The sequence below is a fragment of the Capra hircus genome, chromosome 11 (genome assembly GCF_001704415.2).
Source record: "Capra hircus breed San Clemente chromosome 11, ASM170441v1, whole genome shotgun sequence".
Lineage (NCBI taxonomy): Eukaryota > Metazoa > Chordata > Mammalia > Artiodactyla > Bovidae > Capra > Capra hircus.
In genome coordinates this window covers 96417784-96433944 of record NC_030818.1, presented here as the reverse complement: position 1 = coordinate 96433944, position 16161 = coordinate 96417784, and positions in this window count along the sequence as shown.

Below are 16161 nucleotides of genomic sequence, written 5' to 3'. Positions count from 1 at the left end.
GTGTCTTTGTGGGAAAGAGTCCATTTATACTTGGAGAAATAAATTAGTTTCTTTGGAAGTCTGGATAGGGAGGGAGGCAAGGAGGCAGGAGACAGGCTGGGGGCCCTGGACTTCAGAGAGGAGATGAAGCAGTGGCAGGATCTGGGGAGGACAAGAGGAAGCGGAGACAGGAGGCGTGTGCCAGGTCTGCACATCGCCTCCAGGGCGAGCAGAGGTCCTGGGGCGGAACCCCAGTCCCCAGAGTCAAGAACTCCTGCCCTGTCACAAAACCAGCTGGGCAAGTCACATCACCTTTCCAAGCCTCAGTTTTCCCATCTGCCCAATGGGAAGAATAATATCTCCCCCCACAAGTCATTAAATGAATGGCTGGCCCAGGTAAAACCCCTCCTAGTCAGCAGCACATCATTGCTTAACTGAATGTGAGTTCCTTTCTTCTGCCCCATAAAGTGGGGTCCATGCTGTAGGCACCCAGCCACTGGCCGGCCAGCATCTGTGCTCTGTCCTGTAGGACAGTGTTTACAAAAATAATAGATACCATTCACCTAAGGTCTTTCATGTGCCAGGTGCCATGCTAAGCACTTTATACACATTTAATTTTCTGAAGACGCTACATCAGCTCTAATATCTGTTGGTGCTGGTGTTTAGTTGCTCAGTCATGTCTGACTTTGCCACCCCATGGACTGTAACCTGCCAGGCTCCTCTGTCCGTGGGCTTTCCCAGGCAAGAATCCTGGAGTGGGTTGCCATTTCCTTCTCCATGGAATCTTCCTAATCCCGGGAATGAACCTGCATCTCCTGCACGGCAGGCAGATTATTTACCTCTGAGCCACCAGGGAAGCCTAATAAAATATTGGATTGGCCAAAGAGTTCACTCAGGTTTTTCCATAAGATGATGCCGAAAAACCCAAACAAAAACCCAATATTGGCTAACCTAATATAATATGAACCACATATATAATTCTTTAAGTAAAAATAGGGGAAATTAATTTGAATAATGTTTTTTAACCCAAATAATACAAAATACTATTTCAATGTATAATTAATATTTAAAGTATTGATGAGGCCATTTCACATCCTTTGTTCATACAAATCTGTGGGCTTCATGTTTACAGAACCTCTTGATTGGGCTCATCACATTTCAGATGTCCAATAGCCTCATGTGGGTAGTGGCTACTGAATTTGAAAGCACAGAAAGAATACACTGCCACCACTGTCCGAAAGCCCTATTGGAGAGTGCAGCTCTAGGAGGTGTATACAATCTGTTGCTGTTCTGTCGCTAAGTCGTGTCCAACTCTGTGACTCCATGACCTGCAGCACACCAGGCTCCCCCGTCTTTCACCATCTCCCAGAGTTTGCTCAAGCTCAACTGTATACAATTATTATCCATGTTTTCAGACGAGGGAGGAAATGTGTGAGGCCCAAGGCCACACAGCAGGTAAGTGTCAGAGCTGGGAAGTTGAGTCTGTCTGTCACCAAAGGCCAGGCTCTACTTAGATACACCATCTCCAGAAAGCCTGATGGCCATCTGCCTCCCTCAGGGCCCCAAGTGCTGGCCAGCTGACCTCTGATCGCAACTGCTTAAGACATCCTAACTTACCTCAAGAGGCCTGGAGACAGAGCATAAAATACCTATATCTGGATCGCCTATGACGATATACCAAACCACTCAATACTTGGTGACCTAAAGCAACCACCAACTCACTTCTCATGATTCTGGGTGGGTGAGGCATTAAACTACAGCACAACAGCACTCATCTTACACGCCGGCAAAGTGATGCTCAAACTTCTCCAGGCCAGGCTTCAGGAGCACATGAACTGTGAGCTTCCAGATGTTCAAGCTGGTTTTAGGAAAAGCAGAGGAACCAGAAATCAAATTGCCAACATCCACTCCATCAGAGAGTTTCAGAAAAACTTCTACTTCTGCTTTATTGACTACACCAAAGCTTTTCACTGTGTGGATCACAAAAACTTGTGGAAAATTCTGAAAGAGATGAGAAAACCAGACCACCTTACCTGCCTCCTGAGAAAGCTGTATACAGGTCAAGAAGCAACAGTTACAACTGGACATGGAACAACAGACTGGTTCCAAATCGAGAAAGGAGTAAGTCAAGGCTGTATATTGTCACCCTGCTTATTTAACTTCTATGCAGGGTATATCATGCAAAATGCCAGGCTGGAGGAAGCACAAACTGGAATCAAAATTGCTGGGAGAAATATCAGTAACCTCAGATATGCAGATGACACCAGCCTTATGGCAGAAGAAGAACTAAAGAGCCTCTTGATGAAAGTGAAACAGGAGAGTGAAAAAGTTGGCTTAAAACTCAACATTCAGAAAACTAAGATCATGGCATCCGGTCCCATCACTTCATGGTAAATAGATGGGGAAACAGAGGAAACAGTGAGAGACTTTATTCTTTTGGGCTCCAAAATCACTGCATCCATGAAATTAAAAGATACTTTTTCCCTCAAAGAACGCTATGACAAACCTACACAGTATATTAAAAAGTAGAGACGTTACTTTGCCAACAAAGGTTTGTCTAGTCAAGGCGATGGTTTTTCCAGTAATCATGTATGGATACGAGAGTTGGACTATAAAGAAAGCTAAGTGCCAAAGAATTGATGCTTTTGAACTGTGGTGTTGGAGAAGGCTCTTGAGAGGCCCTTGGACTGCAAGGAGATCCAACCAGTCCATCCTAAAAGAAATCAGTCCTGAAAATTCATTGGAAGGACTGATGCTGAAGCTGAAGCTCCAATAGTTTGGCCACCTGATATGAAGAATTGATTCATTGGAAAAGACCCTGATGCTGGGAAAGATCGAAGGCAGGAGGAGAAGGGGGCAACAGAGGATTAGGAGGTTGGATGGCATCACTGATGCAATGGCCATGAGTCTGAGTAAACTCCGGGAGTTGGTGATGGACAGGGAGGCCTGGCGTGCACAGTCCACGGGGTTGCAAAGAGTCGGACATGACTGAGCGACGGAACTGAGGAATTAGGGTGGGGGTCTGCAGGGAGGGCTCGTCCCTGCTCCACATAGTGTTGGCTAGGATCGCATGGCTGGGGCGGGAAGACCCAAGATGGCCTCCCTCACACAGCTGGTACCTCGGCTGGGGTGGTGGCCCCCCTGTCTGGGCGCTGGCTGGGGGCTGGCTGGGACAGCTGGGCCTCTCTACTCACAGTCTCACTTTGAATTCCACACGGGGCCTCATTCCCCAGCGGGATAACCTGCACTTACTTCCACAGCAGCTGGCTCTTCTCTGAGATTACATGGATGCTGCGAGGCCTCTCCCCTTCTGCCCCCGTCTGTTGGTCAAGTCAAGTCCGGCAGCTCAGCCTCAAGGGATGGAGGAACAGTGTCCATCTCTTGATGGGAGGAGGGCACATGTATGCAGAGATGGCAGGAATCGCCAGTGGCCATCTTTGCAGACAAAGCCACAGTACGTTTCTGGGCCATGGGCACAGGAGCTGGAACTGGGTCACGTTGGCCCAGCCTCACCCCATTAACCCTGTGAGCACCATGCTCTGTGTGGGACAATTTGCTGACATGTCAGGCAGAGGAAAGGGGCTCTATGTACACTGAGAAAGGTTTGGGGTGGGGATGTGGGGGGTGTGGAGGTTTGCTAAACCCCTCCACTGTGGGATACCAGAGGTGAGCAGGAGTCTGGGGATCGCCCCAGAAAAAGACCCAGAAACCACAAACAGAAGGTTCTAGAGGATTCTGGAAACTTAAGGTCTCCACAAAGATAAGCAATTAAACTTTTAGGATTAAAACAGCCTCTCTCCACAGATGTAAAGAACAGACTTTTGGACTCTGTGGGAGAAGGCGAGGGTGGGATGATTTGAGAGAAAAGCATTGAAACATGTATACTATCATATGTGAAACAGATCGCCAATCCAGGTTCAATGCATGAGACAGGGCGCTCAGGGCCAGTGCACTGGGAAGACCCTGAGGGGTGGGATGGGGAGGAAGGCGGGAGGGGGGTTCAGGATGGGGGACACATGTACACCCATGGCTGATTCATGTCAATGTATGGCAGAAACCACTATAGTATTGTAAAGTAATTAGCCTCCAATTTAAATAAATAAATAAATTTAAAAACAAACAGCCTCTCTCTACATATAAAAAATAACTAACAAGGAAGTACTGTATAGCACAGGGAACTCTACGTAACATTCTATAAAGACTTATTTGGGAAAAGGATCAAAAAAGAGTGGATATATGCAATATGTATAACTAATTAACTTAGCTGTACAGCAGAAAGTAATGCAACATTGTAAATCAACTATATGGCAATAAATTTTTTTTAAAGAGTCTAGAAGCTTCTTTTGGGAGCAGCCAAGAAAGGAACAGCTGGAGGTAAGACAAGTCATTTCTTGAACAGAGACCCAAGGGACAGAGGGAAGAGAGTGGGTTTAAAAGTAGAAAGCAAAGCAAGGGTTGGGGTCCATGAGAAGAAAGTTGAGGGTGCCTGGAAACTGAGCCCTGGCCTGAGAGGTGGACCCCAGGACACAATCACTAGAATATCTGTTACATTCAGTTTAGTACAGTCACTCAGTCGTGTCCGACTCTTTGTGACCCCATGGATCGCAGCACAGCAGGCCTCCCTGTTCATCACCAACTCCCGGAGTTCACGCAAACTCACGTGCATTGAGTCGGTGATGCAATCCAGCCATCTCCTCCTCTGTCGTCCCCTTTTCCTCCTGCCCCTAATCCCTCCCAGCATCAGAGTCTTTTCCAATGAGTCAACTCCTCATGAGGTGGCCAAAGTATTGGAGTTTCAGCTTCAACATCAGTCCTTCCAATGAACACCCAAGACTGATCTCCTTTAGGATGGACTGGTTGGATCTCCTTGCAGTCCAAGGGACTCTCAAGAGTCTTCTCCAACACCACAGTTCAAAAGCATCAATTCTTCGGCACTCAGCTTTCTTCATAGTTCAACTCTCTCATCCATACATTAAGTACCTTGGTCTTAAGGACAAAACATTCTTAATATTTAACCATTTCTTTGTTTTCTCCATTTAAGATGTGGTTAAACATAATCATTTCCTTTAAACTCATTCCATCTCTCTAAATGCTTGCCTTCTGAGCCCAGCACTGCCCACGTCTAGAATGATAAGGCTGGGACGGAGGAAACTGAGATGCAGAGCTGAAACCAGAAGCAGCCTGGGTCCAAATCACGTCCTGAACTTTAAGACCTGGGAGGCTGGTGATGAGACTTCAGCCTAGCCTAAGCCTGTAGCTCCCAGCCACTGGGCAGAGTCCTGGATCTGACGGAGGACCGTCTTCTCTCCTCTAGCTCTGCGTACACACCCCTGGCTACTCCTTTTACATAGCAGCCTGGCTCCTGCGCTAGAAGTCACCTGGTGACCATATTCATTGTCTCCTGACCATAGCCTTTCAGGCAATGGAGTTTCTGGGTCCACAGACCCCCATGAAAGTCTCCTGGTTCTTACCAGTTGCCCCCGTCCGGATTCCAGGCCAGCTGCATTTCCTGACTCCTAACCTCCCCACCTCCCAGGGCCTGGACAGTGACCCTGTGGCTCCCATGGCTGACCACATTCACCACGCAACACCCACTGCCTTTTTGGCTGAGAAGTCTCCCCAACACACACCAGTGGATATCCAAGCTCCCTGCTCCATGCCTGGGGCAGAATGGTCTATCAGTTATAAGAATGGCTGTTGATATAAATCTTTTTAGTAAGGATAGATGGTAGTAAGGATAAAATGCACAGCCAGTGCTCAGCGAGGTGCCTGGCATAGAGTAACTACTCAATAAATGTACTGATTTTCACAGGAGCCCCTCACTCTTGGAAGTCTAGCACATTTATTACCAAGTATCTCAGCAGGGTGGTGTCCACCTGGGTGGGTGGTCGGTAAAGGAAAGAATAAATGAAGATGTTTGGAAATGTATGAAGATTTTTCACAAGAAATTTAGGAGTCAGACTGGGGTGGCCTAGGCATCCTGAATGCAGCCTGCCAGGTTGAGAGACAGAAAACCAGGAATTACTTGATTTTTTTCAGTTTAAAACTTAAAAAAATTTTTTAACTCAAGTTCATTATAGAAAAATCCGCTTTCCCATTTCTAACATAGCAAATGTTACTGTACAAAATTATACTAAAGTAAACAGCATAATCATCCCCAGCTGCAACAGTTCTCAACTTATCGACAGTCTCATTTTACCTATAATTCCCACTCTTGACTCCTAGTTAAGTTTGAGTCAAATACCAGACAAGCTATCAACTCATTTGTTCTTCCGGTTGTATTTCTACAAAACTTTTTAATGACCAAATACTATTATCACACCTAAAAATTAATAATAATTTTAACCATGATAAAACCTAATCAGAGTTTATTCATCAAATTGCCTTATACATTTTTCATACAGTTTGCTTGAATTACAAACTAATATACGGGGGCTTCCCTAGTGGCTCCACAGTACAGAATCCACCTGCCAATACAAAAGCTGTGGGTTTGATCCCTGGGACAGGAAGATTCCCTGGAGAAGGAAATGACAACCTACTCCAGTGTTCTTGTCTGGAAAATTCCACAGACAGAGAAGCCTGCAGGGCTACAGTCCATGGGGGTCGCATAGAGTCGGAAACGACCGAGCGACTAAACAGCAACAAAGTCTATATCCAGGGGCTTCCCAGGGGCTCACTGGTAAAGAACCCCCCTGCCAATGCAGGAAATGCAGGTTTGATCCCTGGGTCAGGAAGATCCCTTGGAGTAGAAAATGGCAACCCACTCCTGCCAGGGTCCAGCCCCGGTGGATCCAGGGTGATTCGAAGGTGGGGATGGCATTGGCATCCTTGGAAAAATACATATTTAATTACAGACATATAGAGAGATTAGAAATGGATAGTGTAGCAGGAAAATTAGTGGAGAAAAAGAGGCTGAATAACTTGGTTTACGTGGAATAGCATCCATGCTCTAGATGGGAATTCAGCCAGAAAAACAGGGAGCAAGAAAGAAACGACATGGGGGAATCAGTCTTTCCGTAAACTGATCCGATTTCTTTATTTTGAGGTTTGCTTATATACCTTTTGTTACACATAGGGATGAATACAGAGTCATGAGGGGGTCAGCAGTCCTGACCTTTATCAAAATCAGGTGCTTCACATAAAAAGGTCTTAGGGATTTTACATCATCTTCTGGACATGAGACCTGCTGACATTTTATGATCCTTTCTTTCTGATAACCAAAAAGCTTATTTCTTCCAAGGGTGCTTTTTCTTAAACCAGGCCACACCCTCCAAATAAAGTTACATTCCTATAGAGTGAGGGTGTAGTGAGTTACAATCAAGAAAGGAATTTATTTAACCCAAGGTTAACATGATTAATCTTAAAGGTGAATACTTATTTCTCCTATATGCTTAAAGGTTAATACTTATTTCTCCTATATGTTAGTTATATTCATTATAAGGGCAGGGAATATGGAGATTTAGCAGCAAACATCAGCCCAACAAATGAAAATCCTTTCACCAATGCTCCCCTTAAGATCTATTTAGTCTTAAGATAGTGATAAAATTACATTTTTACATAGCAAGGACACAGTGATTTATAACAAAGTATAATGATCTATTACAAAAGAGAAAATTCATTAACTCAGAAAGTCTAGTATTGCTAACCTTAAAAACTACTATATTTCCTTTTCTATATTCCAAATACATTGATTAATATATTCCCAGGTGCCTAAGGATATGAAGGCCTGGTGGCAATCATTGACTCAACAATGAGAAAAGCCCTAGGTTAATTAAGACTCTCAAAATACTCCAAAACTCTCTGTGCTGTTTATGGTTCAGTTCAATTCAGTCGCTCAGTCATGTCCGACTCTTTGCGACCCCATGGATCACAGCACGCCAGGCCTCCTTGTCCGTCACCATCTCCCGGAGTTCACTCAGACTCATGTCCATCGAGTTTGTGATGCCATCCAGCCATCCCATCCTCTGTCATCCCCTTCTCCTACTGCCCCCAATCCCTCCCAGCATCAGAGTCTTTTCCAATGAGTCAACTCTTCGCATGAGGTGGCCAAAGTACTGGAGTTTCAGCTTCAGCATCATTCCCTCCAAAGAGATCCCAGGGTTGATCTCCTTCAGAATGGACTGGTTGGATCTCCTTGCAGTCCAAGGGACTCTCAAGAGTCTTCTCCAACACCACAGTTCAAAAGCATCAATTCTTCGGTGCTCAGCCTTCTTCACAGTCCAACTCTCACATCCATACATGACCACAGGAAAAACCATAGCCTTGACTAGACAGACCTTAGTCAGCAAAGTAATGTCCTTGCTTTTGAATATGCTATCTAGGTTGGTCATAACTTTTCTTTCAAGGAGTAAGCGTCTTTTAATTTCATGGCTGCAGTCACCATCTGTGGTAATTTTGGAGCCCAAAAACAGAAAGTCTGACACTGTTTCTACTGTTTCCCCATCTATTTCCCATGAAGTGATGGGACTGGATGCCATGATCTTCGTTTTCTGAATGTTGAGCTTTAAGCCAACTTTTTCACTCTCCTCTTTCACTTTCATCAAGAGCCTTTTTAGCTCCTCTTCACTTTCTGCCATAAGGGTAGTGTCATCTGCATATCTGAGGTGATTGATATTTCTCCCGGAAATCTTGATTCCAGTTTGTACTTCTTCCAGTCCAGCGTTTCTCATGATGTACTCTGCATAGAAGTTAAATAAGCAGGGTGACAATATACAGCCTTGACGGACTCCTTTCCCTATTTGGAACCAGTCTGTTGTTCCATGTCCAGTTCTAACTGTTGCTTCCTGACCTGCATACAGATTTCTCAAGAGGCAGGTTAGGTGGTCTGGTATTCCCATCTCTCTCAGAATTTTCCACAGTTGATTGTGATCCACACAGTCAAAGGCTTCGGAATAGTCAAGAAAGCAGAAATAGATGTTTTTCTGGAACTCTCTTGCTTTTTTGATGATCCAGCGGATGTTGGCAATTTGATCTCTGGTTCCTCTGCCTTTTCTAAAACCAGCTTGAACATCAGGGAGTTCACAGATCACGTATTGCTGAAGCCTGGCTTGGAGAATTTTGAGCATTACTTTACTAGCATGTGAGATGAGTGCAATTGTGCGGTAGTTTGAGCATTCTTTGGTGTTGCCTTTCTTTGGGGTTGGAATGAAAACTGATCTTTTCCAGTCCTGTGGCCACCGCTGAGTTTTCCAAATTTGTTGGCATATTGAGTGAAGCACTTTCACAGCATCATCTTTCAGGATTTGAAATAGCTCCACTGGAATTCCATCACCTCCACTAGCTTTGTTCGTAGTGATGCTTTCCAAGGCCCACTTGACTTCACATTCCAGGATGTCTGGCTCTAGATGAGTGATCACACCATCATGATTATCTGGGTCGTGAAGATCTTTTTTGTACAGTTCTTCTGTGTATTCTTGCCACTTCTTCTTAATATCTTCTGCTTCTGTTAGGTCCATACCATTTCTGTCCTTTATTGAGCCCATCTTTGCATGAAATATTCCCTTGGTATCTCTAATTTTCTTGAAGAGATCTCTAGTCTTTCCCATTCTGTTCTTTTTCTCGATTTCTTTGCATTGATCGCTGAAGAAGGCTTTCTTATCTCTTCTTGCTATTCTTTGGAACTCTGCATTCAGACACATATCTTTCCTTTTCTCCTTTGCTTTTTGCCTCTCTCCTTTTCACAGCTATTTGTAAGGCCTCCCCAGACAGCCATTTTACTTTTTTGCATTTCTTTTCCATGGGAATGGTCTTGATCCCTGTCTCCTGTACAATGTCATGAACCTCTTTCCATAGTTCATCAGGCATTCTATCTATCAGATCTAGGCCCTTAAATCTATTTCTCACTTTCACTGTATAATCATAAGGGATTTGATTTAGGTAATACCTGAATGGTCTGGAGGTTTTCCCTACTTTCTTCAATTTGAGTCTGAATTTGGCAATCAGGAGTTCATGCTCTGAGCCACAGTCAGCTCCTGGTCTTATTTTTGTTGACTGTATAGAGCTTCTCCATCTTTGGCTGCAGAGAATATAATCAATCTGATTTTGGTGTTGACCATCTGGTGATGTCCATGTGTGGAGTCTTCTCTTGTGTTGTTGGAAGAGGGTGTTTGCTATGACCAGTGCGTTTTCTTGGCAAAACTCTATTAGTCTTTGCCCTGCTTCACTCCTTATTCCAAGGCCAAATTTGCCTGTTACTCCAGGTGTTTCTTGACTTCCTACTTTTGCATTCCAGTCCCCTATAATGAAAAGGACATCTTTTTATCATGTGCATAGTGGCAGGAGTATGGATAATCCTGTCACGCAGGCTAGTCTGTCAGCAGAGAGGTTTGACCTAAGAAACCCTTGTCACACCCAGGGCAGGGAATTAGCAGCAATTATTGGCACAACAAATGAAAAACCCTTCAGCAATGTAATTCCTAACCAACCCACTATGCTAATAATTTCTAACTCCCCAAAAGAATTTGCGTTTAGTAAGTCTAAAACATCTCGTGCCTCTCAGGTTGGGAGGCTGTAAACAATCCTATGTGGCCGGACGAACCTATACAGGCGGGCTAGATAACCTTCAGAGGAGTCCGTAAGCTGAAACAGTCTTGTCACGCCCAGGAATTTTTATTGCCTTGGAGCTGCAAGTTAACTCCTTCTCTGAGAGAAATGATTATGGGGGAGAGCCCCCCATAAAGTCAGAGGTGTAGGTGAGAGCATAAAACAGACTCTGGTTTTGGGGTAGATGCTCGGGAACAGGGGGTTTCCTGAGGCTTGATCACGCCTTTGCGTATGCCAAGCCTCCTTCCTCATGACCTTTGCCATGGGCGGAGTTCCTCACGCTGGCCCCCGGCACACTCCGGTATTCTTGCCTGGGAAATTCCATGGACAGAGGAGCCTGGCAGGCTACAGTCCATGGGGCCACAAAGAGTTGGACATGACTTAGCAACTGAGCATGCAGGCAAAGACTGTGTATTTGAACTGATGGACACATCTCTTTGGTTGCTTTCAGTTTGTAGCTTCTGCTCTATTCTTTCTTTTGTTTCTAATGCTTCATTGAAGAAACCAGACCATTTGTCCTATAGAATACCCTTGTATTCTATACCCTTGTAAACAAGGGTATAGAATACCCCACTAGTCTGGATTTTGCTGATTACATCCCCATAGTCCCACGCAGCTTGTTCCACATTCCCTACATTTCCTATCAGTTGGTAGTTGCTCTGGAGGCTTGATTAGATTTTATTTTTTGGCAGCACTACTTTACGAGTGGTGTTGCTACTTCCATCAAGATACATATGTACACACACACACACACCTGATTATCTTTTCTTTCCTTTTGGAAGTGTTTGCAGCTATTGAAACTCGTTGCCTAGATCCATCATTTTCTTAGAGGTTACAAAATAATCACATTCTAGTTTATTACTTCTTCTTCACTTATTATCTGGGCAGCTTCTTTAAAGAGGAATTTCCTTTCATCAATTAACTGGTTACCTGAGGAAGGACTATATTAATGGCAAGATGAATACTTGATTCTGTCCTTTATTTACCACTTTTCAGAATAATGCTAAGTTCTTCCAAAAGTGACCTATTAATATGAGTTGGTTTTTTCAAAGTCATGATGAACTGATGGACTTACACGCATTTGTTTGTGTTTCAGCCCCTTGCAGCTATTATCCTTGTTGTGTTCAAACTGACTGATTAATAGCCATGGGCGCCTTTTCCAGGTTTGCTTCGAAGTCCTTTTGAATAATCTTAGGAGCGTTTGATATGCCTTTGCTTTCTGGAAAGACAAACTAGTCCAGTCTCATCTTGTACACTTCTTCCCCTAGTCCTGGGATCAATCTTTTATCCAATAAGCCCTGCTTTCTTATAGGGGAAACTGGCATTTAGAGACCATACTCTGAGTACTAGGAACGTTCATAGCTACTCAGTTGTTCACCATTTTCAATGCTTTTCAGGGGGCGGAGATTGACAATGTGGAGTTTTTTTTTTTTAAGAGAATTTTTTAACCAATTTTATTTATCTATTTATTTTCGGCTGTGCTGGGTCTTCGTTACCTTGCTGGCTCTTCGCTAGTTGTGGTGAGCAGGGCTGCTTTCCCGTCATAATGCACAGGCTTCTCATTGCAGCGGCTTCTCTCGTTGCAGAGCACAGGCTCAGGGCACACAGGTTCAGTAGCTGAGGCTCCTGGGCTCCAAGCACAGGTTCAATAGTCGTGGTACACGGGCTTGGTTGTTCCGCTGTGTGTGGGATCTTCCCAGATCAGGGATCAAACCGTGTCTCCTGCATTGGCAGGTGGATTCTTGACCACTGAGCCACCAGGGAAGCAAGGAAACATGGTTTTTTGTTTTTAATTTCTAGATAAAATGCACCCTGAATTTTTTTTATCACTTCCAATTCAAATTCAGGACTGTGAGGTCTTTAACTTCATATATCTTACATCTGCTTTCCTTTCTCCCATGCAAAAATTTCTACTCCTCAGACACTGACATAATTCTTCACTTGCTTTATCTTACTATATGCACACAATGGCCTCAGAATGACAGGACTAACACTTTACCAACAATGTGATTACTGAAATCAATTTTAATACAAAAAATATACAGCCAAAATCCCGTAATTTAAAGTCACTTGAGATTGCTCCTCTTTCTGTGATCATGCTACCTACTGGACACATATGTAGGTTCTCTTCGGCAAGTCATTTCAGCTCCCAGAGTCTCACTTTCCTCATCTATAAGATGGGGATAGGGCTTCCCAGGTGGCTCAATGGTAAAGAATCCACCTGCCAATGCAGGAGATGTGGGTTCTATCCCTGGGTCAGGAAGATCCCCTGGAGGAGGAAATGATAACCTTCTCCAGTATTCTTGCCTGGGAAATCCCATGGACAGAGGAACCTAGCAGGCTACAGTCCATGGGGTCTCAAAGAGTCAGACACAACTTAGCGACTAAACAACAACCAAAAATGGGGATAAAAGAAACTCCCTGGCACAACTGGTGAGTTAAGAGATGTCCCGAACAGCCCAGGTGCCACCAGTATGACGGCAAATGCGGCCCAGCCAACACAAATGTTAGACTGACACTAAGCACTCACCTGCCATTGCAGGGTGCCCCCCACCCAGCACGCACGCACGCACGCACACACGCACGCACACACGCACGCACAAGCACTCACCAGAGTGAGTAATAGAACGCACGTGCATTGCTTGCTGCAGACACTCGAGGGGCACTTTATAGGTATCAACTAATTTCATTCCCACAGCAGCCCCATGAGGCAGGTATTCTTAATACCCCCACTTTGCAGAAGAGGAAATGAGGGGCAGAATTGAGAAATAATTTGTCTAAGACCACACAGCTAAGAAATGGTGGCGCCAGAACTGGGCACCCTAGTTCCAACATCCGTGGTCCTGACCTCTTGGCTTGCCTGTCTCAATAGTGAGCCCCTAAACCCCTGAGCTGTCCCACAAGTGTGAGAGCCAGTCCTCTCGAGGCTTCCACCTTCTTGCTCCCTCTAAACAAGGGAGGTGTCCCCATAGGTCTCCTCTGCTGCCCCTCTGCCCACGACCTCTGGCGTGAGGTCCCCACTCTAGCACATGGCATCCTCCGAGGTGGCAGCTGCCAGAGCCCTCAGGGGATAGGCACTGCCCCGGGGTCTCTGGTGGGGACAGGGAGCATGGAACGCCACCTCCTATGTGGTGGGTGCTCCATCAGTGGAAGCCACATCCTTATTGCTTTGCAATCCCCCCAAAAGGCTAGTGAGGGTCAGGACTTGGATTTGAACCCTAAAGCCTGCGGCCTGGAAGCTCATGCTCTGACCTAGCCTGGGGTGAAGATAGCAGGCTTTCCCTTCTACCACAACACTGAGGAGGGTGTGGTCCCTTTTCTCCGAGATGCTGTCACCAAGTCCTTCCCTGGCTAGACCTGCACACCACTCTCCCAGCCAGAGCCAGCACCCAACACCCCCACCCCCACCTTGAACCTGGGTTGATCTGTGACAACTGCGACCAGCAGAAACTGGCAGAGGTGATGTTCAGCCAGGTCCAGGCCTAGACTGCAGAGGACAGGCAGGTTCCAACGAAATGCTCACTCTGGGAAGCTAGCACCATGTGGGAAGGTGCACTATGTACCCCGAGATGACCATCTTCTAAGAAAGCCCAAAAAGCAACAGACAGCCACACTGCCCAGCTCCCTGTCTGGCCGTCCCAGCTCAGGTGCCCACCATGTGAGTAAGGCAACCACCTGGGCCTCCAGCCCCCATAGATGCCATGCAGAGATGATGTGAGGCCTCCGATGTGCGGTCCCAGCCGAACCATTCCGGCATCTCCAGCCCCAGACACAGGGGCCAGAGGAGGGTCACTTCCTCCGTGCCCTGCCTGACCCATGGGTGTCTGCCTGAGCTCCCGATCTGCAGAACCATGAACATTGTTAAACGGTTATTTTACACCCCTCTGTTTTGAGGTCATTGGTTATGTGGCAGGGTGACCAGAGCAGGGGGAAAGAGGCCTGAGCAGCCATGCAGCTGGGGTGACGGGAGCCCTAGGAAGCAGCCCCAAGTGGTTGGAGACCTGCCCCAAGGGTGGCAGGACGCTGAAGTGGCTGGAGAAGAGAGGGCTGCCCCAAGAGTGTGGTTCTATCAGCGCCACTGCCAAGGGCCATTTCCCAGGGAGCGGCCAGGAGGCCCTAATCCAATGCAACGAGCTTGCTCAAAGTGTCAGCACCCCTTTCTCAGGCTCCCCAGCGAAGGTCTCCACTTGGTGGCTTCTACTCGCCTGAAGACAAAAGTGAGAGGGCCTCCCGGCTAAGGGGGGCCCAGTGGAATCTCCAGTGTGTTGGTGTGGGTGTGGACCCCAAGCCCGCTTCCCCAGGGTTCCTTAGGCAAATACTCAGAGCCCGGGAGGCCCCTCCTTCACAACCACATGGGGGCCTCACACGTCCCGATCCAAGTACCCAGGACCCTCTCACCGCCATGTGAGATTTCCCCAGAAAGAGACAGAGATGTAAAGAGCCAGAGATGGAGAGAGAACCTGAGCAAGACAAAACACAGAGGCAGAGACAGAGACACAGAGAGAGAGAGACAGAGAAAAGAGACATAGAGAGACAGAAATAGAAGAAAAAACAGAGAGAGAGAGAGAAATGCAGAGGAAGGAAAAGGGAAAGAGAGGTGGTGAGAGAGACAGACAGATGGGCAGAAACAGCCAGCGAACGGAGGAGGAGATGCACAGTGAGATAAAACCCCAGAGAGGTGAAACATCAGCAGAGGCCGAGGCCGGGGGTGGGAGGTGGGGGGTGGGGGCAGGCTGGTGGTCCAGCTCCCCAGACTTGGGCTTTACCACTGACTCCCCCCTGCCCCACTCTGTGTTGTTCACGTTCCCCCAGCCTCCTGGCACCTCAGCCCCGCAGCTGTGCCAGCTCCCCCATGCTGGGCAGATGGCCCCCATTCCCAGGAGGACCAGGCAGGACCCCAAGCCTCCCTGCGTGCCCTCTTGTCACCCAACCCACATCTCCAAGCTCTTCAAACCCCAGAAAAGCCACCACCTCCAGGATGCCCTAGCAAGCTGCCTGCACCCCTGGTCACCTCTCCCCACAAGATCGAGTCCCAGGGCAGGGACCAGCCCCACCTGTCACCCAATCCCTGCTCCGTGGCCCTGGGGAAAGTTTCCTGGGGCACCATAGTAAGGGACAGCAGCAGGTTCAGGCCAGAGGTCCAGAAAGCCAATTCCTAGGGAGGGTCTCCCCCTCTGCCCTCCTCCCCTGCTCCCCTCCCTGCAGTGGATGGTGCTGTAAAACCAAGAGGGTCCCCCTGAGCAGGCTCCATAACTCAGCCAGCCAGCAGAGGCCAATATTTAAATCATAGCTTACTTTGCTTTGTGTGAGGGAATTTATTAGCCTACCACATAAATGTTTTATTCATTAGGCCACGTAAATAATGCATGCCTGTTTCCATGGAGATTTAACCCTTCAGCTCCCAGAGCCCAGGCCTGCCCCCGCCTCCCCACCTTTGTGTTATCCAGCCACCCTCCTGGTTCTGAATCTGCACAACACCAACAAGACCACCAACAAAGCACAACCATAATCAATACTACTATTATCATCCATCACTTCCTCAGCCTCTGGGAGCCAGACTCTGTGCCCAGTTCTTTTCTTCCCCTCTGCCCACTGTGATGTCACGGCCACACACACCGCCATCTCCCCCGTGCTACCGAT